The sequence below is a fragment of the Panthera onca genome, chromosome A1, assembly GCF_046562875.1.
Source record: "Panthera onca isolate mPanOnc1 chromosome A1, mPanOnc1 haplotype 2, whole genome shotgun sequence".
Classification (NCBI taxonomy): domain Eukaryota; kingdom Metazoa; phylum Chordata; class Mammalia; order Carnivora; family Felidae; genus Panthera; species Panthera onca.
The window spans coordinates 227,953,303-227,978,557 of record NC_138339.1 but is presented as its reverse complement, the minus strand read 5'-3'; the positions used below and the strand labels follow the sequence as shown (position 1 = coordinate 227,978,557).

Genomic DNA, 25,255 nt, shown 5'->3' with positions numbered 1-25,255 from the left:
ATATAAATGGCACAGTTCATTTGAGGTTTTCCTTCTGAAAATTATGGAACTGGTGATTTGCATTGGGTGAAAATTCCCTTTAAGGTATTCACAGCTTGCTGCATCTGATGGGCTGAACAATGCTGTCTCTCACCTCAAAGAAATCTGACAGACCTGATTTCAGTGCTGGCATTATCTCTTCTTCTTGCTGCCGTATGGAGCAAGTCTGTTGCCCACTTTGAACCTCAGTTACCAAACTTAAACTCACGTTAGTCCTCTTGGCCAAAACGATAAAATGAGACTGTGTGAAACACTGTTTATAATTTTTTTAATGGTTATTTATTTTTGAGAGAGAGAGACAGAGAGAGAGAGAGAGAGCATGAGCAAGGGAGGAGCAGAGAGAGAGAGAGAGACAGAACCCAAAGCAGGCTCCAGGCTCCGAGCTGTCAGCACAGAGCTGGACACGGGGCTCAAACTCACTAACCATGAGATCATGACCTGAGCTGAAGTCGGACGCTTAACTGACTGAGCCACCCAGGAGCCCCCAAAAGACTATTTATAAACTGTGTAATGAATGTCAGAATGATTAGAATAAAGGAGGGCCAGAGGGGGGTCTCCTTACTGGGTCAAGCACCAGTCAGTGAATCATCCAACAACACAGCCCAGGCTCCTCAAAGGCAAGTTCCTGTTTCTTGTTTAAGTAAGTTCTTGATTGTGTTTTACCTATTACTCTTCATTGGGTGGGGTGTGGAGCAAGACAATACCTGACTCCTGGACATTTTATGAAATTTATGAAAAATCTTCAAAGGAGCAATGCTGTGGCATTTTTCAAGGAGTATATGATCAAAAAAAAAGTTGAGGACTCCTGATGTATTCCTACAAAGCATTCATTTGGCTATCAAGTAAAGGACAAAAAGAAGGAAAACAATATATAGATACTAAATCTTATAGATACTTAATCTTGACTTATGGTCAAGAATTAATGGTTACTTACGTACCTCTAAGTAAGTAATAGGCACATTCAAATCATCTTTTAACCAGCTGCTAAATGAAAACACTACTTTTTTCTACCAGCTCCCTCCTCTTGCCAGTTTCTTTGTACTGGTTAAATTTGATGGAAAGACAATGCCTAACAGAATCATTTCAGACAATGGAGTAATTACTACCTTGACTATTTTTTATCTTACAGAAGAAAGTGCTTCTTTATTTTGGCTTTCCTATTTTTCTTCTAATAATGAGGCTAAGTAACGTTTAGCCAGCTAGAAGCTTGCTGGCATTCAGAGGCAGCCATTGAGAAAGGACTGATCTGAAATGAGAGAAGAGGGAGCCATTAGACTAAAAATAAAATGAATTCCAAGCTTTTACTCTCTCCAGGGTTCTCTAGAGTGTCATAACTTATGGTTAATGAGGGCCCCAAGGGGGAAGGTCGTAAGTCAATGTCACTCTGCCGGTTCAGTGCAAGCCATAGAGCTAAATGTGTCAGTATATTTTGCCCTTGACCACAGGGATCTGGAATAAACCAAGGCATAAAATAACCTGACTTGCCCCTGAACGAAGAGACCCTGCTGCTAAAATGAGACTAAGCCATGTGGTAAGGTCAAAACATTCCTTTGACCTCAGGATTTGGGGCAGAATTTCTCGGAATGGCATGCCACATTTTCGTGATTTCTAAATGGAGGAAATCCTTCCTAATCTCTAAATGGAGGAGAATTTATACATCTCCATGGATCTCAGGAGAAATGGCCAATGCTTCTGTGAATACACTTTGTGCTGCTGGTTTTTTTTAAGTTTATTTATTTTTGACAGAGATAGAGTGTAAGCATGAGTGGGGGAGGGGCAGAGAGAGAGGGAGATACAGAATCCAAAGCAGGCTCCAGGCTCCCAGCTGCCAGCACAGAGCCTGACGCAGGGCTCAAACTCAAGAACCGTGAGATTATGACCTGGGCCGAAGTCGGATGCTTAACCGACTGAGCCACCCAGGCACCCCTGTGCTGCTGTTTTAATGTTACTAATATGTGAATGAGGACTTACCACATAGAATCACACCATTTATGGGCTGGACATGATCTCAGACAACATGTTAGTGTAGGAGTTACTATAGTGAGCTAGAAAGAAGATTCCTGGGCAATCTTAATAGAGCACTGTGGTTAAGCGCAGGGAGTCTGTATCTAGGTTGCTTGGATTTCAATGCTGGTTCTGTCACTTCACCTCTCTACCTCGGTGACCTCATATGCAAAATAGGGATAATTAAAGTATGAGATTCACAGAGTGTTGTGAAGAATAAAATGCCTAGAGTATCGGCCAAATTAAGTGCTATGTAATGTTTGCTCATATTATTGAATAATTTTGCATAATATTAATTATATGGTTTAAAATTTGTATTCACCACAAAAGAACATTTGTATGTTTGAAAAATGGTAAATCATATATATGGGAAAGATGATCTATTCAGTTTACACAGTGTTCAGTGAACATTCTTGGGCCAGTTGCAGTTACTAGAAATAAATTCTGTCCCCACAGCCTTTGTCCCAGAATTTGAGAACTAAAATTCATCTATCCATTCAACATCTATTGAGCACCTACTATGTGCCAGATACTGCTCTAGGTACCGGAAATACAGCACTGAACAGAGTCAAAGTCCCTGCTCTCATGAAGGTTATAGTCTAATGTAATGAGTAAATCCTTTAGTCCATTTTTTTTTAACATTTACCTATTTTTGAGAGACAGAGAGAGACAGAGTATGAGTAGCGGAGGGGCAGAGAGAGAGGGAGACACAGAATCTGAAGCAGGCTCCAGGCTCTGAGCTGTCAGCACAGAGCCCGACGCAGGGCTCGAACTCACAAACTGTAAGATCATGACCTGAGCTGAAGTCAGACGCTCAACCGACTGAGCCACCCAGGCACCCCAAGTCCATTTTTTTTTAATCTGAGGTTCAGAGAATCCTCAGCTGACTGCCCCAAATCACACAGCTAGTCCTAGATCTTGTGATCCCTTATCACATCAGACTTTTAAAAAACCTTGTTTACCATGCAACTTTAAAAATGTCTGAAAGAGGCATTTGCCTGTCAAGCTAGCTAATACAGAAAAAGCGTGGTCACATAAATGCACTGGCTGTTCCACATGTGACTCAGTCGTGTGCTTTCCCATCTCCTTGGGGCTACCACACGTCCCCCTTTGCCTCTCTTGTCACGTTCACCACACTATGACCTTTCTGATACTTCCGTTTAAAAAACATCTGAAAGCTGAAGTGATGAGTTAGGACAATAGTGACAATAAAGCAATAAAGATTTTCAGTATGGAAATGTTATAGAAGGAGAGACAACTTCATCTTGAGAATTTCAAGCTTCATACTGCATATTAGGAATGCTTCTGTACCTGTTGGGATAAAATGCTTATGTGCTTTGCGTCTCTTTTCCAGACTTCCCAAGTTGTACCCTAACCTGTTCAGAAATACCTACTTTACTCTCTTAGAACTTAGGGAATCAACTTAAATTTGTTTTCATTCTCTTGTTTATATAGACATGTATAGGAAAGTGTTTAAATAGGCAGTTAAGCATGTAGTTTTAGGGGTATGTGTGTGTGGCCTTTTATCTTCCCAACCATTGCATTTCTTTATTTCTATGACATGATTCTCTGAGATAGACCATTAGATTTTGTGTGAAGAAAGAAAAATAATACTCAATTAAATGATCACTTGCCATCAACTGTAAATTTCATCCCGATTCCAGAGATGCAAAAACATGAAAAGAGCTTGATAATTCTTCATTAGTAAAAAAAAAAAAAAAAAAAAAAAAAGGCGGGGGTTTCATATAACCCATTACAAAATTATTCTTTTTAATGGATGCTGAATAATTATTGCATGAAAACCCTTTGGACTTGTTTCAAATATCCATCAAAAATGGCATCTGAGGGGAAAAAAATAAAGTGCTAAAACCAAGTCCTGGGTATTTTATTAGAGCATAAACTGAAATAATGCATAGATGAAATGATGATGTTTTGGATTCACATCACAAAAATTACGGGAACATATAGATCAAACAAGATTGGCTATGGGTTGATAATTGTTCAAGTTGAATTGCAAGATATGATGGGAGCTTAGTATATTATTCTCTTAATATTTCAGAAAAAAATTTCCGTCTGTAAAGCATTAGTAGTAGAACCTCCCACAAATAGGATTGGCTTTTCTTAAATGGGGGAGGTTTGTTCTATGCTCATGGTGGCAGGTTCCAGATAGAGACTGAAAAGAATATTTCCTGGGACTGTGAGTGATGAGGTAAGTGGAAGGTATGCTTACCACTAGTCCTTCATCTTCCTTCTGAATACCTGATTTTGCTAACGTTGTCTGGGTCCTACCTTTTACTACAGTGATAGCTGGCTAGTCCTTGAAATTACTTCTAGACCCACAGGCCACTGTGCTACTTTACGGTACTTGGTCATCCTCAGAGGGTACACAAGGTTGGTGTAAAGAATAATTAAAAGCAGCAACAATAGCAATTTAAAATTGAATTGAATGTTCCCTTAACTATGCTAAGTGGCTTGCCACGCACAAGTTTATTTAATTCTCTTGACAACCCTAACTTGTCAATACTATTATGATTTTATTTCTACCCATGAGGAAACAGACTGAGAAACTTTAAGGGCATTCCCCAAAGCTGGCAAGTGGCAGGGTCTGGGTCTAAACCTGAGCCTGTGCTCGAAACCACACTAGGTATTGCCTTCTTTCCCAGTGACACTGGATTAAGAGCAATGGAAATCACAGCCTGCTGAGAATCACTTGCAGACCAGAACTAAAGACAGCCTCAAGCCAATAATCAGCAGATGTAGATGGGTGAAAAATAGCACAGATGCTGGAAAGCAACTCTTGTAGAAACAAATCAAAAGGAATGCAGAAACTCTACCAAGTAGATAAACATAGTACTAGCAGCGGGACAGGCAGAAGAGGCCAGCTCATGGATGATTTCCATTTTCTCCTGAGTCTTTAAATCATTTCAGAGTGTGCTCCTGCTTTGTCAAGCTTCTCATGTGTGCGCTTAGCTGGTGTGTTACCCATCATCCACTGGAACTCACACGGTCCTTCTAGACTTCCAAAGCTTGTCTCCATCAAGAAACTTAATGCTCATTAACTGTCATGATATGAAGAATATTTTCTTTTATGACTCTGTCCCTCCAGGGCCCTAACTGTCCAACCGCAATTTGTTTCAAAATCTAATCATCACTCTTAATCTTATAGAGACTCAAGATCTCTCCTGCCCTGCTAGGCTAAGTATTACCCTCCTCTCCAATTCACAAATACCTAAGTAACAATGAAATAAATAGATCTTTTGGAGTGGAAAATCTTGAGGTCATCAACTGGATTAGCCCATCATTTGGAATGCAGGGTCTGAGGGTAATTCAGGGATGACATGTATACTCAGAAGCAATGGAAGTCACACTGGGGGTGGGACTAGGATGAGACGCTTGTACTGGAACTAGCACAGGGCTTGGCATATAGCATATTCCATTTGTACTCTTCCCCTACGCTTCTAATAATGTCACCAAAAAACACATCACCTTCTTTGCCTACACCATATGGAATTTACCATCAACCAAAGTCCTAAAGTCTTATTTCACAAGTGCAAGTTCTTCCAACGACTACTTGTGCATTTACACTTACAGGTCAAAGTAAATAATCTTATATTTACCACTGTTACATAGTCTACGTAGATTCTGCTTGGATTTTGATAATGTCAACAGACTAATGAACTAATTCTTTTTGTATGTGTGCTGTTGAAGTAAGCACTGTAGTAATGCTTCTTGGCTTTATATCCAGAAATCTGTATAATATACATCTATCCAAGACACTGACAAAAATACTTACTAGGATAGGACCATGAACAGAGTTTTTTATAAGCCACCAGACTGCCCACCCCCAACCCCTGGTTGCTAAGAAGCTCCCTCTAAGTATGTTCATTCAACCAGTTATTAATCTGCTTAATTGCATTAGCTCAGCTCGTATTTCTTAATCTTATCTCCAATTATATCATGAAGAAATTACACAATGACCCACTGAAGTTCATGAACATTTTGTCTGTTGCATTTCCTTGCACTCTTGTTTCCCACTAATTTGGCCAGATTTAATTTGGCTAAAAGCAATTTGACTAAAAGCAATTTGGTCAAGAAGACGATTTTGTCAAAACAGCGATCTGGATACAGAAGAATAATGCCAATCAGTGTTTTCAAAGTTGATAATTTTTGTGTGCTACTTGATAGAGCTATGACCCATTTTGTACCTTATATATATTTGTCAATATTCTGTTTTTTCTCAATAGTTTGATTTTTAAAATTAATAATTCATCTCTAGCCAGTTGTTCAAGCTGGCTTGAACATTCAAACATTGCTTATAATGCAGACTAACTGAAATAATATAACTATTCAGCAGTTAATTAGAAGAAAGCAAATGTCCAACAACTGATGTATTGTTTTTTAAAAAAATATGCTAGGTTCCAGATACCATATGGTAGGTAAAATATAATATGTAGTCATAGGAAATGCATATAAGGATGTCATACACTAATGCTCAATCATGGTTGGCACTCCTGAGTGGGATTATCTTTAAAGATTTGTTTTGGTTTGTATTTATAATTTTCCATAATAAGCATGTGTTTCTTAAAAAGTCTAAAATAATACATAAATCATAATTGTAGTCAATTGTTCAATCACTCCATTAGTTTCAAGTATGTAGCTGCTTTTGTTGGATTCTTGTTCCCTAAGCAATTCCTTAATTGTTCAAACTTTGCAATGTAAACAGAGCAATTGTTTGAAGATGAACTCTGGAAACTAACATAGTGTTTGAAGATACTTATAGTGTTAAAAGCTGTCCCATGTTTTATCACTCATACCTGAACATATAATGATGGAAGATATTCATTTTTTTTAAGTTTACTTGTTTTTGAGAGAGAAAGCGTGCGAGTGAGTGAGGGAGGGGCAGAGAAAAAGAGGGACAGAATCCCAAGCAGGCTGTGCACTGCCAGCACAGAGCCCGACAGGAGGCTCGAACCCAAGAACCATGAGTTCAAGACCTGAACCCAAATCAAGAGTCAGACGCTCAACTGACTGAGCCACCCAGGTGCCCGTGGAAAAGATTCATTTTTAACTAATGTATTGTGTTGACCAATTTGCTTTTGACCAAATTACTTTTGGCTAAAAACATACTACCATCTACCAGGCTAGTAATATATTAGAGAAAATAAATGTGACTACCCCCATGATTTCCTTTTAAGTGAATCTATGCTGGATCCTAGGGATCCACTGGCATCTCCTTTGGACAGTCTATAAACCATTCCTTTAACAATCCATTTTAGAATCTAGCCAGTTTGAGAAAATTAGCACTACGTGTAAGTTCCTTTTGAAACTGTCTGAAGACACCAATGGGGGGTAACCCCCTACTTGAAAATAAATGCTGATAAACTCAGCTGTCTGAGCACTCCATTCCAAGTATTTTACACTGTTCTCAAGGAAATTGCTCAATTTCTCCACCCTCTAGTGTCTCTACAGAATGAATTCAAGAATATGACATACCTTTAATATTCTCCCACCCCATAGTTTTCCCCTGCTATTTTCCCTTGACCCACCTTACTGTTATCACTGTTATTTTAAAAATCAGTGTGGTTCCAGGGGCAGTAATTGCTGCTTGGCCCTGCTCTTGGTCTATATTTATGGCTGTCTGAGAAGGAAGGTGTAGAGGAGTCACCACAAGCTCTTGTGAGTTGCCAGCCAAGTCTTCTTGAGCCTTCTAAGTGCTGCCTTCAGGCAAATAGGTGATAGGTTGCACTTTATGATTTTAAGTAATATACCATATTAGATATGACAAAATATTTAAATTATTTTCCATCTTCTTTGTAAAAGGCTCTGGTCAGGATTAACTTTAAGTTGTCCTCACCTTCCTAGGGTTTGTTTAAAATACAATAATCGGGGCACCTGGATGACTCAGTCAGTTAAGCATCTGACTCTTGGTTTCACTCAGGTCATGATCTCACAGTTTGTGCATTTGAGCCCCACATTGAGCTCCACGCTGACAGTGAGGAGCCTGCTTAGGATGCTCTCTCTTTCCCTTTCTCTCTGCCCTCCCGTGCCTGCGCTTGCTCTGTCTCTGTCTCTAAATAAATAAATAAATAAATAAACTTAAAAAAATAAAATAATCTCATCTCTCAGTGTTTGTTCACAAATATTTGCTTGCCTGTGTAATCTCTGAAAACTTGAATGATTGAAGGAATGTACTTTAAATAGGATGTGAAATCATAGTAGTTAATTTCCTATTCCTTCAGGCTTTCATTCATTCAATAAACGATGAAAAGTAAGAATAACAAAAATAAAGGAAACTATTAGCTCTATCTAGAGACAAATGAGACATTGTTTAAATATGAGTTCTAGAATGGTGGTGATTCCATCAGGGTTTGGTTGTTAGAATGACAGAGAATAATTACTTGAGCGTTTATAATTCCAGTGTCTTTGTCTACCTTTTGGCAACTGCCCTCCAAGTATTCCTATCAGAGTCTGAGCACAACTCTGAGGAAAAGACCCAGGTCTGTCAAAGATGAAAAACCGAACAACCTGAGTGAACCTCTCAGTGGAGAGGTGTCATCTTTGATCAAAGAAATAGAGAAATCTTGAAAAAAGCTTTTCTGGTCCCTAATTAGGTAATTTTTCCTGAACTGACCTAGGCAATATAGTTCACCTTTGTTTCTGCCCTTTTTTTCTCCCCAACCTTTTTTTTTTTTTCTTTTAATTTTATTAGAAGGAGACAAGGAATTACCAAGAATGGCTCTGATGTAGTGTCTGGTTAATGAAGCTAACACACTGCCTAAATATTTATTCTCACGTACAGGGTATTTAGATTGCATATGTGTAGAAATGTTGTCAAGTTAAAAATAACTCTTTCTGCAAGGCAATGGCACACTGGAATGCTAATCCAAGCCACAGCTTATCCTTCTGAGACTAGCATCCTGGGTGTCCTGGCTGCCCAAAGTAAACAACCCCAGCCTCATTTCCTTAGGAATCTTCACCTTTTCGCTTGAGCTCTTTTAAAAATGTGTGCCGAGACTAGCAAGAAACAGCAGCAAGAGGAAGAGAAAAATCTTCAGATAGCCGCTTGTTTCCAGAGACCCCCCACATTATCTACTGAATTCCTGGTGGGTAAATTTCCTTCCCTCCAGACCAAAGGTAGCTTCGCCATTCTGATCCTTAGAGTCAATGAGGACATTGCCTAAACAGAGTGCAGCTAATCAGTAATGTGGTTCAAAGGGTAGGTTCATGGAAATACCTGGAGCCAGGTGAGGCCACTTAGTCCTGGAAGGGAGAAAGGCTGGAGAAGGGGAGATGGCGTCCAAGCCAGGCCCTACCACTGCTGTTCCTTTGGACTTTAGCTGGGGTGCCCTAGCCCCTCTGGGCCTCACCTTCGCAGCTTATAAACTGGAGGGAACCTGTATCACAGGACTGTGCACTGGGGCTGATAGATCGATGCGAACCACTGTTCAGAGTGAGAAAGACAATGATAAGCAAGAACCTGGATGCTTTGTGTGGATGCACATTGGTGCTGTTGGCGAGAAGGGCACAGAAAGGGGCTTGGGGTCTCAGGGGAAGTCTGAGGTGCCCACAGTAACATTCCCCAGGGAAGAGACAAAGGTAAAGTAGGAGAGTGGGAGAAACATCTGGGCAAAGATTTAAGAGAAAAGAAACTGCGTGAATAGAGTGTAGGTCTTCTCCTTTATGGTCTCCAGAGCACAGAAAGATTTAACAACACTTTTCCCTACAACAGAGAAATATTCTACAGTGATGCCCTCTTAGAAACAGATTATCTACATAGCTAAAAGCATGAGTATTTCACCCTTGGAGTCTTGTTAAACTTGAACAAAAACATTAAAAGCTCCTGTAAATTTCTACAAAAAAGACTGGACGCCGTTAACATGAGACACATAACTGCCTTATATATTATTGAACTTGTTCTACATCATTTTATGTCTGACAAACCACGGGCTCTTAGTCTGCATCGTAATAACTTCCAGCTTACCACGGTAACTTGCCACAATCACAAGGAACGGGTCTGCTCCAGCAGCACCTGACCCCAGCAGATCTTCCAGGTCATGCAGAGCAGTGCCAACACAATTTGGCAGCAGGTTTCTCCAATCCCCTCCCAGGCCTTAGCAAGCACCAAGCGACCCTTGGGGTAAAGACCCACAGACCTGGACTGACATTTGGTTTCAATTCTGCTGAGCTTCTTTTCTCTACGGAATTAATCCTGTTTACACACACCCATTTTCAAGTGGCAAAGATAATTTGATCCCGTATTAAAGGACACTGATTACTCTGAGAACAGACAGAAAAAACTCAGCCCATCTTGGGCACTTCCATACAAGTGGAAAAGCACAACAAGTCTATGTGACTATTTCATTATGGAAGGATTTTTCTTTTTTAAGCAGTGGCTTTTTTTTTTTTCTTTTGGTCTTTTTAAACCAGAGCTGTGTGTGCATGTTTGACAGTGAGCTGTTATTCTAAAAGGCAGCAGGAAAGGCGGCATGTTAAAGTTTCACATTAAACAACAAAGAGTTTCAAGGAACGTCCTCAAATTACATTCACGGTTTCAAAGTTCAAGAATTGTGGCAGAGCGCTGCTTACCTTACAATTTCAGGTCCCAAGAGGTCTTTAAGTCTAAAGCAGTACATCAAATGTGCAGGATTTATTTTCTTGCGTGAAAGTCTAATGTGTCATAGCACCCAGCTCACTGGGAGGAACCGACCTCCTCTTCCCGAACACCAATGAGGAAACCAGAGGAGCACATGTGGGAAGTGGCTTCCCTGAAAGCCTGTCACAGTCTGCCCATGCTCTTTGTGACCGAGGTGCCAAATCAACCTTGGCATGAGGCTCACAAAGCACTTCATTGTGAGGTCCTGGTTAAGTCTTGGGGGAAGGAAAGAGTTATTAAAAAAAGGGGGGGCTCTAGCCAATCTGTAGTTTTCATGCTTTTGTTGGGATGGGCCTCCCATTCATTAAAAATATAGAGAGTTATTTTTCTGTTAGCTTCCTAGGGAGCAAGTAAGACTTGTAACAACCCACCAATACACAGAGATAAGAGGAAAAGCTTATCTCTTGGAATTCTGCTATGCTCCTGGCTGGTGTGAAGAAGGGCTCTACAGTTAAAACTCCATCTCACTTCTTAGAAAAGTGTCTAGTCTGCAAGAACTGCCAGGATGTTTTATTGGAAGGAAGTTCACAATTACGAGTGTACAATAATGTGTGCTAACCAGGCCCCACCAAGCCCAAAGATAAAATGAAAATCTACTGCACTGTGCAATAAAATCAATCTGTGACATAATATTTCAAGTGGACTTTCCCCATCAAGCTAACTAGAAGCCATTGTGAAAAGGAAGTACATGTCTTCTCATGGGACATGGATATACAGCGACCAGAAAAACATTTACTTTTACTTTCATGTCCATCTGCTACAACATGCCACAGGAAAGAAAAGAGGTATTGGGTGGCAAAAAAAAAAAAAAAAAAAAAAAAAAAAAGTCAAAATAATCAAGCCTCTTCAAACTCCATACATTAAGACTTGAGCCATGATTACCCTAGGCTTAGAGTTTGATGCTGTTGGGTCTTTCTGCAGCCCTTACTAGGACTCTAGCCTGAAGCAATTAATCATGATGAGCAGTTGGCTCTGGGTGTAACTAAGAGAGAAAGGCAGCACCTTGAAGTAGAAAGTGGGGCAAAGAGACCCATATTCAGGTTCTGGTTCTGGTTATACAATCAGCTCTACACTCAGGAAAATCTTGAGGTCTCTCTGGATCTCAGGTTTGTTTTTGTCCAATGAGGCAGTTGCACCAGTTCAGGAATAGAAAAGTAAATGCAAAGACTCAAAGTGCAGTTCACCGGGTGGGCTAAGGTGAGATGGAAAACACAGGTCTGTACTTCAGACGAAGCTATTATTCTACAATAATGGTTCCTAATTGGTTATGGGATGAATTATGATCTTATGATTTTTTTTTATTTTAAAGTTTATTTTATTTACTTGGAAAGAGACAGAGACAGTGCAAGTGCAGGAGGGGAAGAGAGAGAGGGAGAGGAAGAGAATCCCAAGCAGGCTTCACGCTGCCGATGCGAGGCTCGAACCCACGAACCCTGAGCTCATGACCTGAGCTGAAACCAAGAATCGTACGCTTAACCGACTGAACCACCCAGGTATTTCCAAATCTTCTGATTTTTAAAAAGAAGCTAGAAGTTCAGATTTTTATGTGAAATCTCCTGAGTTTTATACGTGGAGACACATACTCAAAATGTTTAATGAATGCCGAGAAAAATCTATCTGCTGGTTAAATTTGCCCTGTAGGTTACCAGTTTGAGACTTACAGACTAGATGATCTTGAGTCTTATCCTGCTAGAAAATAAAAAACCCAGGGAAATTGGTCTCTAAAAGAAACTTTCAGCCGCTTAGCAGTCAAGATAGGACTTAAAGAAGAGGCTGCCTAGTACTCCTGTGGTGACACTGGAGATCCTCACTCCCCTACTTCATGGTGGTAACCACACGGGTGATGACCTTACATGACTGACTTTCTTTGGATAGGGCTGGTGTGGGACCCATGAGATCATTAGCATTCTAAGAATCTGATGAGTGAAAAAAAGGCAGGAGAACCCACACAGGGGAGAGAAAAAAATATTGTTCCAGCAATATAAAAACCAACCGGATCCAATGCTGCTGGTCTTATCTTAAGACTGAAATACTGAAAGCAAAAGCAAAAGGTCCAATGGGACTTATATAAGGGAAGCAAAGGTTTATTGACTTGCTCAATAAAAGAGAGATGTTGGGGTGTGGTAAGTTGGAGATGTGTGCAAAATGAAGTTCACCAAATAATTCTCTTCTAGGTCGATAGACAGAAGTAAAGTCAGGAATACTCAGTCCTCATGGTCTGACCATTACAATCCTTCCTGAGCTACTGGATGAGCTCTGACTGGGCGAAGAATCCCCTTTGGTGAGTGGAGACTCATCCTTGTTAAGAGAGAAGAGTGCTGAATCATCGGGGACCAAGGCCAGAGCCCTGAAAACATATTCAATAAATATTTGCCCTGCCTGATGAACCCTGGCAAGGAGACTGTGGACCAAAGACAGAGATGGTAGACAAAGCCTTTGATCTTTCAAGACTTGGCTGCAATCTGAGTCATTTCATCCCAGGGAATTTCCCTTAGTCTCTCAGTCTGCCTTTATTACAGAGTATCTTTTATTTTGCTCTTAGGTTAGTACTTAAATTGAATTTGATTTCTTGTATACCTATCTGTCTACCTCATTAAACTAATAAATCTCTCTCACTCACATTTTTATTTCTAGAACTAGCATCGTCCATGCTTGGCACAGGTAAGGAACTTAGTAAATATGAGTTGAATGCATTAGTAAATAGACAAAAAGCTAATAACTAGGAGAAGTAATGTGCATTACAAATGCAGTGAAATTAAAGTGGTAAGGCAAATCTTTGGAAGAAGATTAGGTTTAGATATACATTTTTGCATGAGGATTATATTTTCTCCAATGTATAGTTAATTTTTTTTTTCAGTTTCATCCTATTATGGATTTTTAGCTTGCATTTGTTGAATATAATATTCCTTATTACAGTTGTTACTGCCCTTTGCCATAATCCAAACTTTCTAAACATTTACGTTTTCTATGACCATCTATGGGAATGTTTTGGAACCATCTATGGAAATAGTGAGTATACAGCTGAGAGTTAAGATAATTTGGCCACCTTCAAATCTCATATTGCTTTCACAAATACAACAGAGGGAGTGAAGGTAATTCACGTAGCTCTAAGCATTTACAAGGTAATAAGTGACAGCAGCAACACACTGCCCAGAGGGCTCGAGGGACCAAGGATTAGAATGGATGGCAATCATTCTTTTACATACAGCTTTGGTACTAACTGGAGAGAGCCTTCACTCTAAATTTCAAAATAAAATTTAAGAATAAAAAAATAAACAAGATTTCAACTGAATTAAATTTGTTTTGACCACAAGATTATATGACCATTTGAGAAATTGATGAATACAAAGAGATACAGGGACAAAGGAAAAGCAACATAGGTATTTGTCATTCATGACTACAACAGCAAACCACCCTAAACATAGTAGCTTAAAACATCTCTTTTATCATCTCCATGGTTCTTCAAACCTACTGGGCCCAACTGGGTGAATCTCCTGATCCATATAATATTACCTACACTGAACGATCTGAGGACAGATAATTTGTTTCCTCTTTCCTATTTTGATAATAGACAACCTAACAGGTGTAAGGTAATATCTCACTGTGATTTTTATTTGCACTTCCCTGATGATTAGTGATGTTGATTATGTCTTCATGTATCTGTTTGCTATTTGTATGTCTTCACTGAAATAAGTCTATTCAGGTTCTTTGCTCATTTTCTTTTTTTTTTTTTTTTTGCTATTGAGTTTTATGTGCTCTTTGTATATTTTGAATACTAACCCATTATCAGATTCATGGTTTGCAAATATTCTCTCCCTTTCCACAGGTTACTTTTTAATTTTGTTTATGATTTCCTTTGTCGTATAGAAACATTTTAGTTTGATGAAGTCCCACTTGTTTAGTTTATTTTTGCTTTTGGTGTCAAATCCAATAACTCATTGCCAAAGACTGATGCTAAGGAGTTTACCCCCTGGTTTCTTCTAGGAGTTTTATGGTTTCACTGTGTAGAGTGGTTTTATTGTGTAGAGTCTAAGACAAGTGTCCAGTTTTATTCTTTAGCATGGATATACAGATGTCTCCTGCTTTTCAAAAGTTCACATTATGCCACTTCATTTTTACAAAAAGACCTACATTAGTACTTGTTTTCACTAACCAAAAAAAATCCAAAGAGGATTTTTGCCTTTATGAAAAAAAGGTGAAAAGCAAAAATAGTGTTCAGTGTTTGTTTTGCAGTGAGCCATTTGTAGAGGCAGCTCACACCCAGAGCAGCAAAAGTGGCACCCCCAAGCTCCTTCCCTAGAACTACACACAGCATCTCAGCATCAAGCTGCCATAGCTTTGAATTTGGTCTATGAGCATCTATGTTTTATCTTGATTTATTTTGTGCATGCATTAGCAAGATGTATCCTAAGGTATCAGAAAAGCTTAAGAAAGCTTATTTTTGGGGTCTGGAAACACTTAAAAATTTTTTTCACATAAATTAATGGTAATTGCTTCTTTGATTTATGCCATTTGGCTTATGGAAAGGTCATAGGAATGCTCTACTTTTGGATATCAGGGGAAAACTATATCATTTTCCCAACACCATTTACTGAAGAGACTTTCCTTTCCCCACTATATGTAGTTAGTTCCTTTGTTAAATTTTTTAAAAAAATATCTCTTTCACTATTTTTGTGAGAGAGAGTGCAGGAAAGCAGGGGAGGGGCAGAGAGAGAAGGGGACAGAGGATCTGAAGTAGGCTCCACGCTGACAGCAGCCAGCCTGATAAGGGGCTCAAACTCACAAATAGTGAGATCATGACCGAGCTGAAGTCAGATGCTCAACCAACTGAGCCACCCAGGTACCATAGATCCTTTATTAAAATTAATTGACCATACACATATGAGTTTATCAATCTGTTTCATTGATCTATGTGTCTGTGTTTATGCTAACACCATACTGTTTTGATTACTTTAGCTTTATCATGTAGTTTAATCAAGAAATGTGATGCCTTTGTTCTTTCTTAAGATCACTTTTGGCTATTTGAGATCTTTTGTGGTTCTATACAATTTTGGAATAATTTTTTTCTATTTCTGTGAAAACTGCCATTGAAATTTTGATAGAGATTGTACTAAATCTGTAAATTGCTTTGGGTACTATGGACATTTTGACAATATTAATTTTTCCAGTCCATAAACACGAGCAATCTTTTCATTTATTTGTGTCTTCTTTAATTTCTTTCACCAATGTTTCATAGTTTTTAGTGTCCAGATCTTTCATCTCCCTGTTTAAATTTATTCCTCAGTATTTTGTTCTTTTTAAAGCTATTGTAAATGGGATTGTTTTCTTAATTTCTCTATTCTTTAAATGTTTTCTGAGAGAGAGAGAAAACAAGTAGGGGAGGGGAAAAAAGAGAGGGGGACAGAGGATCCCAAGTGGGCTCTGCTCTAACAGCAGAGAGCCCGATGTGGGGCTCAAACTCATGAACCGAACTGTAAGATCATGACCTGAGCCAAAGTCAGAGGCCTAACTGACTGTGCCACCCAGATGCCCCTTAATTTCTCTTTCTGATAGTCCATTGTTAGAATATAGAAATGTAACTGATTTTTGCATATTGATTTTGTATCCTGCAACTTTACTGAATTTGTTTATTAGTTCTAACAGTTTTTATTTGTTTTTGGGAGAGTGTTTAGAATTTTCTATATATAAGATCATGTCATTTGCAAACATTACTTTTTACTTTCCAATTTGGATGCCTTTTTATTTTTTTATTTTTTCTTGGCTGATTGCTCTGGCTAGGACCTCCAGTAATATGTTGAATAAAAGTGGTTAGAGTGGGCATTTTGTCTTGCTCCTGATCTTTGAAGAAAACCTTGCAGCTTTCCACTGCAGAGTATGATGTTAAGCTGTGGGCTTGTCATACACGGACTTAATTGTGTTGAAGTATGTTCCATCTGTACCCAGTTAGTTGAGAGTTTTTATTACAAAAAAGATGTTGAATTTTTCCAAATAACTTTTATGCATCTATTGAGATGATCATATGATTTTTATCCTTCATTTTGTCAATGAAGGATATTTATTATTTTGCATGTATTGTAACATCCTTGCATCCCAGGGATAAATCCCATTTGATCATGGTGTATGATCCTTTTCACATACTGTTGAGTTTAGTTTGCTAATATTTGGTGGAGGAGTTTTGCTTCTATGTTCATCAAAGATATTGGTCCCTAATTTTCTTTTCATGTAGTGTCTGTGACCAGCTTTGGGATGAGATAATGCTAGCCTTGTAAAATGAGTTTGGAAGTATTACTTCCTCTCCTAATTTTTAGATGAGTTTGAGAAGGATTTGTATTAACCCTTTAAATGTTTGGCGAAATTCACCATTGAAGACATCTCGTCCTGGACTTTCCTTTTTTGAGAAGTTTTTGATTACTAATTCAATCTCTTATTCATTATTGGACTGTTCAGATTTTCTATTTCTTCATGATCCAGTCTTGGTAAGTTGTATGCTTCCAGGAATCTATTCATTTCTTATAGGTTATCTAATTTGTTATAAAGAGTATATAATTGTTCATAGTAGTTTCTTATAATACTTAGTACTTCTGAGTTATCAATGTTTCCTCTTGCATTTCTGATTTTATGTTTCTAAGTCTTCCTTTTTCTAAGTTAGCGTTAAAAGTTTAGATAAGCTACACCATGGTATTGCTGCACTGTCATGTTGTTGCTGTTGTTGTTGTTGTTGTTGTTGTTGTTGTTGTTGTTTTGGCCAGGTGGACTGCAGCAGTCTTAAACTGACATTAGCCTCTTAAAAGTGAAGCTGGGGCTGTTTGTTTTGCCCCAGATAACAGTTCACAGAGTCACAAATAGAGGGGGGGGGGGGGTTCTGATATGACTCCACCAATGGCCCTTGTGATACAGAATTCCCCTACCTCACAAGCCCTTCCCCTATCATGCCCCTTAAATTATGCATTTATTATCTTGTGATTATCCTTGAGATAAGATCCCCTACAAAGTTTGCCAAAACCCCACTTGTTTTTTGTATGAATTGGGCAATATGGCCTCATATCAAGAATCCCAAAGCACTCCACCCACCCTCAGACTCTCATAAAGGCACGTGTCCAAGTAGTGCAACTCCCTCTGCATGCAACTGCCTTGACCTCCCTGTGGGCCCCCAGAGGCATGCCCTGTACTTCCTTCAGAAGCTCTGAGCAAGGAACTTCTCTATTTGAACTCCTTTGTGGTCTTTTGTTGACCCAGGTTCAGCATCCAGCATCCAAGGGCTCTACTTAGCAAATGTTAGTTTTAAGTCACAATAGTTCATCTAGCTTAAAGATTTGTCATTTTTATCTTTTCAAAAATCAGCTCTGAGTTTTACTGATATTTTCTATTGGGTTTTTTTTTGGGGGGGGGTATCTATTTAATTTATATATACTCTGATCTTCATTTCCTTCCTTCTGCTAACTTTGAGCTTAGTGTGTTCTTTTTCTAGTACCTTGAGGTAGTTAGGTTGTTTGAGATCTTTCTTTTTTCTTAATGTAGGTCGGGATTTATCAGTATAAATTTCCCTCTTAGAACTGCTTTTGCCACATCCTTAAGTCTTTGTATGTTGTGTTTGCATTTTCATTTCTCTCAAGATTTTTTTTTAACTTCTCTTTGGAATTATTCCTTGACCCATTGGTTGTTCGAGAGTGTATCTGTTATTTTCCAGTTTTCTTCTTGTAATTGATTTCTTGTAATAGTTCAAGATTACAAGAATAGTTGATTCTTCTTATAATAGTTTTACATGACTATGGTTGGAAAAGATATGTGGTATGATTTTAGCCTTCTTAAGTTTATTAAGATTTGTTTGGTAACCTAACATATATATTTACCTTCACCAGTGTTCTGTGTATTTTCATGTTTTCACATTACTAATTAGTCCCCTTTCATTTCAACTTGAGGAACTCCCTTTAACAGTTTCTCACAAGGATGGTCCAGTGCTGATGACCTCTTTCAGCTTTTCTTTGGAAAAGTCTTTATCTCTTCTTCAATTCTGAAGGATGACTTTTCCAGGCAGTTTTCTTTCTTTCAGAACTTTGAATATGTCATCCCTCTCCCTTTTGGCCTGTAAAATTTCTGCTGAAAAAACTGCTGATATTCTTATGGAGGTTCCCCTTATACATAATAAAATGCTGTTTAAATAATAATAATCTTGATGCTTTTAAGATTTTCTCATTGTCTTCCACTTTTGACAATTTAGTTATAATCTGTTTCAGTGTGAGTCTCTTTAGATTCATCTTTTTAGGTACTCTTTGGGCTTCTTAATCTGGATGTCTGTTTCATTCTTTATATTAGAGAAGTTTTTAATTTATTTTATTTTTTGTTTATATATTTTTATTTTATATTTATTTTATTTTATTCTTTGAAAAACTCCTTTTTCAAAGAATAAATATTTCCTTTCTCTTTCTCTTCTCCTTCTGGGACTCCTATAATGTGTATATTATTCTGTTTGATGTTGTTCCATAAGACCTTCAAGCTGTCTTCACTCTTCTTCATTCTGTTTTCTTTTGGCTTCTCTGATTGAATGAATTCCACTGCCCTGACTTTGAGTTCATTGATCCTTTCTTCTGCTTGATCTAGTTTACTCCTGAACTTCTCTACTGAATTTTTTTGGTCTAGTTATTTTTCTTTAGTTCCATATCTGTTAGAACTTTTTAGTACTTTCTCTTTGCTGAAATTCTTACTTTGCACATTTATTGCTCTCCTGACCTTGCTGAGCATCTTTATGACTGTTATTTTAAACTTGCTATCAGATAAACCACTTATCTCCATTTCATTAAGATCTGTTTCTGGAGATTTATCTTATTCTTTTTTAAAACAATTTTAGGTTTATTTATTTTGAGAGAGAGAGAGAGAGAGAGCAGGGGAGGGGCAGAAAGAGAAAGAGAGGGAGAGGGATAGAATCCTATGCACTAACAGTGCAGAGCCCAACGTGGGACTCAAAGTCACAAACCATGAGATCATGACCTGAGCTAAAATCAGATGCTTAACCAACTGAGCCACCCAGGTGTTCCTATCTTGCTCTTTTTAAAAACATATTCCCATTTATTCATTTTCCTTGACTCCATGTGTTGGTTTCTGTGTATAAAACAGTCACCTCTCTCATTCTTGACAGACTGGTCTCACGTAGGAGTTGATCCTCATCAATCTGCCTAACATGAGCTTCTGGTTGCCTCTCAAACCTTTGTGATTGTACATTCCACTGTCTTTGTTCTTAGTGTTTCCCAGTAGTTGAGGGTGTAATAAGACCCATCAGTGTCTCAAAGATGAGGATCACAGTCATCATCTAGATATAGGTTGTTTAGAAGCTGGACCCTTAGGCAACTGCTCAAAAAAATATGCAGTTGAACTCCTTCCAGGGAGAAACCAAGATACTGGTGATTTTTTCCTGTCCCTCTGTGCTGAGGCCAGGTGTATTGCTATGGGAGTTGCTCCTATACCTGTTTAAAAACTGCTTCTTTGTTTTCTGTAGACCTGTGAGATTCAAGAATACAAGCCCTGTTGGCTATCAGAGCTAGGTGATTTAGGGACCCATCCTTCAGGTGGCAGACATAAAGGTTTGGGCACTAGATGTGTGGACATTCTCCTTCCAGGAAAGTACCTGTGACATTCTCCTTCCAAAGGGATACTGACAACTTGGTGCTACTATTGGAGAAATAAGGTGGGGAAGTGTCCATCAGCTCTTTGGTGCTTTGGGGAGGATCACAGTGAGCACCTAAATGCATGGTAATTAGAGACCAGACACTCAAGCAGTAGCTTGTAACATATGAAGTCAAAATCCTCCCTAGGGAAGACTAAGAGATGGACATTTTTGCCTGCTCCCTCTGCATTGGACCCAAGAAGGAGAACTACAGTGAGAGCTTGCACACCCATTAAAAATTGCTTCTTTGATGTAAATCAGGTCTAAATATACAAAGAACCCATACAACTCAATGGCAAAAAACACAAAGAATCTCATTTAAAAAAATGGGCAGAGGAAGTGAATAGACATGTTTCCAAAGAAGACATACAACAGGCCAACGGGTATGTGAAAAGGTGCACTAATCACCAGAGAAATATAAATCAAACCGCAATGAGCTATTACTTCACATCCGTCAGGGTGTCTGCTTATGAACAAGATAAGAGATAACAACTGTTGGCAAGGATGTGGAGAAAACAGAACTCTTATGTATTGTTGACAGGACTGCAAATTGGTGCAGCCACTCTGGAAAACATGGGGAGGTTCATCAAGAAATTAAAAATAGAACTACCATATGATTAAGCAATTCTCTTTCTGGGTATATATTTGAAAGAAACAAAATTACTACCTCGGAAAAAAAAAATCTGTTCCTCCATGTTCACTACAGCATTATTTACAATAGTGAAGACATTGATGAAGATGAATGGATGCAGAAATTTTACATATAAATATTGATATAAACATATATAATTATAATATACTATATCTAATATATGTGTGATATATATCTGACATAATTATCTGCTATACTATCTGATATGTGTGTGTATATACACACAGATACATATATATCAGGCATAAAAGAAGGAAATCCTGCCATTTGCAACAACATGGATGGACCTTAAGAATATTATGCTGAGTGAAATAAGTCAGACAGAGAAAGACAAATACCAGATGATCTCACTTATATGTAGAACCTAGAGACACCCAAACTCACAGATACAGAAAACAGCTTTGTGGTTGCTAGAGCTGGGGTTGGGGTGGGGAAAATGAAGGTAGGAAAAGTGAAGGCAGGCAAAATGGGTGAAAGTGGTCAACATGTATAAATTTCCAATTGTAAGATAAATAAGCCTGGGAATGTAATGTACAGCATGGTAACTAAAGTTGTGTTGGGGGGCGCCTGGGTGGCGCAGTCGGTTAAGCGTCCGACTTCAGCCAGGTCACGATCTCGCGGTCCGTGAGTTCGAGCCCCGCGTCAGGCTCTGGGCTGATGGCTCGGAGCCTGGAGCCGGTTTCCGATTCTGTGTCTCCCTCTCTCTCTGCCCCTCCCCCGTTCATGCTCTGTCTCTCTCTGTCCCAAAAATAAATAAAAAAAAAAGTTGAAAAAAAAAAAAAATAAAGTTGTGTTGGGCTCCATGCTGAGAGCGTGAGGCCTGCTTGAGATTCTCTTTCCCTCTCTCTCTGCCCCTACCCCGCTCATGATCTCTCCCTCTCTCTCTCTGTCTCTGTCTCTCTCTCTCTCAAATAAGTAAATAAACTTAAAACAAAACAAAACACAGTTCTCATAAGAAAATTTAAATGTATGTGAGGTGGTAGATGTTAACTAACCTTACTGTGGTAATCATTTCATAATATATACATATATCAAATCATCTTGTTGTACATCTAAAAGTAATACAATGTTATATGTCAGTTGTATCTTAATAAAACTGGTGGTGAGGGGAAATCACTTCTTTGCTGTAGTTTTGTGATACTTGTGAACAAAAGCCCTGTTGGCTTTCAAAGCTAACTGTTTGGGGTCCCCATCCCTCAGAGAGAGCCTTAAAAGTTGGGGTGCTATATGTGTGATGCAAACACTTTGCTCCTCAAGAAGTTGGGAATTGGAGGTTCCCTCCCAACTGAATGATACTGTATCAGGGGTGGGGTATATAGTGAAGGGGTGTCTCAGCCTTCCTACTCATTTCAGTGTGGCCATTTCCTCATTCACCCAATGTGTAGGAGTTACTCAGCTTGTTTCTAGATTTATCTCCAAGGTCATTGCTCCTTGTGTAGTTACACATTCAGTGCCTCCATGGGAGGAGGGAGGTTCGGGGGCCTCTTATATTGCCATGTTGGTTCCTCTCCACGTAGTTTTAGATCTGTATTTTAAAATAATTATTCCCAACCCGGGGGTAGAGTGTGACCATTGGGGGACAGAGATAGCAGGAATAGGGTGGGAGAGGTAAACAGGCAGTCAGAATTACTAGCTCAGAAGCATTTCTAAAGTAAACATGTCAGGGTTCCATCTTTAACTGGCTAAATCTGTTTGGTGGGGGATGGCAATAAGGAAAATGAAGGGATGCATTTTGACAAGGGCTCTCTTGCTCTCTAGATATGATGCTGACATGTTCCTCCATTGAGCTTAGAATCCTGCAAGAGGTCAAAAAATAAAATTGATTTAAAAAAAACCCAAGAAATTGTAAAATAAAAATAAGCAGAGTAAAAAATAAGCAGATATATATGAAAAAGATCCATCTAGTCAAAGAGAGAATTAGTGAAATTCTTAAAAACAGAATAGAATTGGCAGTTAAACAATCTTTAAAAGGAAAACAGCTGAGAATTTTCCAGAGACATTAGTTCTTACATTCAAGTTATATAAGGTTCCCAGGAGGATAAGTAAAAATAAATCCATACCTGACATAAAATCTTGGGTTAAAATCTGGACTCTCTCTCCTACTAGATATGTCATATTTCAAGTTACTTGATTTCCCTAAGTGCCTATTTCTTTATTAAAGTAGTGATGGGACCTGCCTTTGGCAACTTTTTTAAAGGATTACAAATTCTTTGACAAGAAAAGGTGGGGTCTATGTCCCTACTCTTGAATCTGAGTAGGAAGCCTGTGACTGCTTCCTCCAGTGGAGTATGGCAGAATCAGTGCTTTGTGATCCCTGAAGCTAAGTCATAAAAGGTCTTACAGCTTCTGTCTCGTGCTCTTGGAATAGTTGTTCCTCCTTTTGGGATGCTACCTCTCAGAACCTTAGCTGCCATGTTCTGAGAAGCACACATCACATCAGGAGCTATGTATGGGTGCCTCAGTCACGTCTCAGCTGAACCTGGGTTTTATGTCGTCCTAGGTCAGGTGCCAGACACGTGGGTGAAGAAACATTTAGCTGATTTCAGTTCCCAGCTATTGAAGTCATGCCTAGCTGAGGCCTCAGGCTTTGTGAAAAACACCGACCCATGCTGTGCCAGTTGGAACTCCCAGTTAAGAGTTCATGCACATAATAAAATGGTTGCTGTTTGATGCCTCTATTTGGGCATCATATTGTTAATGAAACAATAGAACACCAGAACACTACATTGCCGAGCGGTTGTGAAAGGACTGACACTATGTGTGTGTGTGTGTGTGTGTGTGTGTGTGTGTGTGTGTGTGTGTGTATGTATATATATATGTATATGTATGTGTATACACACACACACACACACACACATATATATATATGTATATATATATATATATATATATATATATATATACACACACACACAAAACTACCTGACACACAATTGCATTGAATTAATATTGGTTTCAAGGTACAAGAGGGACATCTACACAGATGTGTTGAACTGTAACAGCATTAGTGGTAGCGACACCCATGAGCATTTGTGAGCACATCTGTACTCAGTACTGTTCTAAGTGCTTTACATACATTTAACTCATACAGTCCTCAAAATAATTCCACAAGGAAAGTACGATTAGTGTTGCCATTTTACCAAGGAGGACACAGAGAGGTCTCTCATACCATTTACACAGCCAGCAAGTCGATGGACTGCATTTCAAAACCAGGCAGTTTGATTGCAGGGCCCCTGCTTTTAGCCATGCTGTCCTAAGAAAAGAGTGAGCTGAGCTGGAACTGATGAATGAGAGCCATGGACCACAAGCCTTGGGAGCAAATTTTCTCAGGAGTGGGTACAGAGTGAGAAGATAAGAGAGGTAAGTGTGGGCCCTGAGAAATCCCACTAGTGAAGGAAAGGGCTGAGAAGACAGAGGGAGAGTTGCTCCATGAGGGGAAGGGATGATGGCAGGAGTCCAGGGAGGGAGCAGCACTGGAAAGGAATTTGGAAATATATCCATCCTTCTCCTATGGGGCCCAGTCTTCGGGGGCAGGGAAAAGTACAATTACCCCACCCAGGAGTTTGACTTGGATGTTAATAGCATAGAACGGAGCATAACTATAACTAAGCCCACAGCTAAAACATGAAACTCTGCTGACGTATCCAATTAACGTCTCTTCTTCTCATTAAGGGCTAAGACCCATTTTCCCAGGAGAGCTCTCAAAGTTTATTTGCAGCAAGGAGGGATCTAATTGTTTCTAAAAAGTGTAATCTTCCTGCTTAAAGCCCAAGACATGCCAGACACAGAAAAGCCAATTTGCTTACCTCTTGATCCCTCCAGAGTGATGACCCTAGAAAAGCTCTCTCTAACACACCATGAGCTACACTGACAAGTTTACCATGCTGAGCCTCCACTTTGCTTATTCACACGCAGACTACCTCCAGAATTAGTCACCCAAACTGGGTCATGTGGTTGGAAATAAAAAAAAAAAAAAATGGTATTCTCTTTTTATGTATATTATTAAGGATTTTGTCTGTGACCTGATTCCTTCATCTATAAAAGGGAGAGAATTCAGTGATGATGAGCTATAAATGAGGTTCTGAGCAGAATTTTGGCTGGGGACAGGAGAACAGAACTTGCGACACTGTACATGGCAGGCGGTTTATCAGTTCGGGGTGAGATTTCTGGGTTGGGGACTGCCAGAGGTTAGACGTGGGCAAGATATAATTTTAAAACACAAAATGTATTTTTAAATGAAAGCAGGCTA

General features: G+C 39.0%; 1 protein-coding gene across 7 annotated transcripts in view; it reads right to left on the bottom strand.

Moving 5' to 3' along the window:
• Positions 1 to 10,823, bottom strand: part of LOC145715376 (uncharacterized) — a 282,156-nt gene extending 271,333 nt beyond the window's left edge. For all 7 annotated transcript variants that reach the window (XR_014137478.1, XR_014137476.1, XR_014137475.1 and 4 more), the window contains exon 1: positions 10,630 to 10,823. The gene's annotated coding sequence lies outside the window, so the exon portion shown is untranslated. The remainder of the gene's footprint in view (positions 1 to 10,629) is intronic.
• Between the last annotated feature and the right edge of the window lie 14,432 nt (positions 10,824 to 25,255).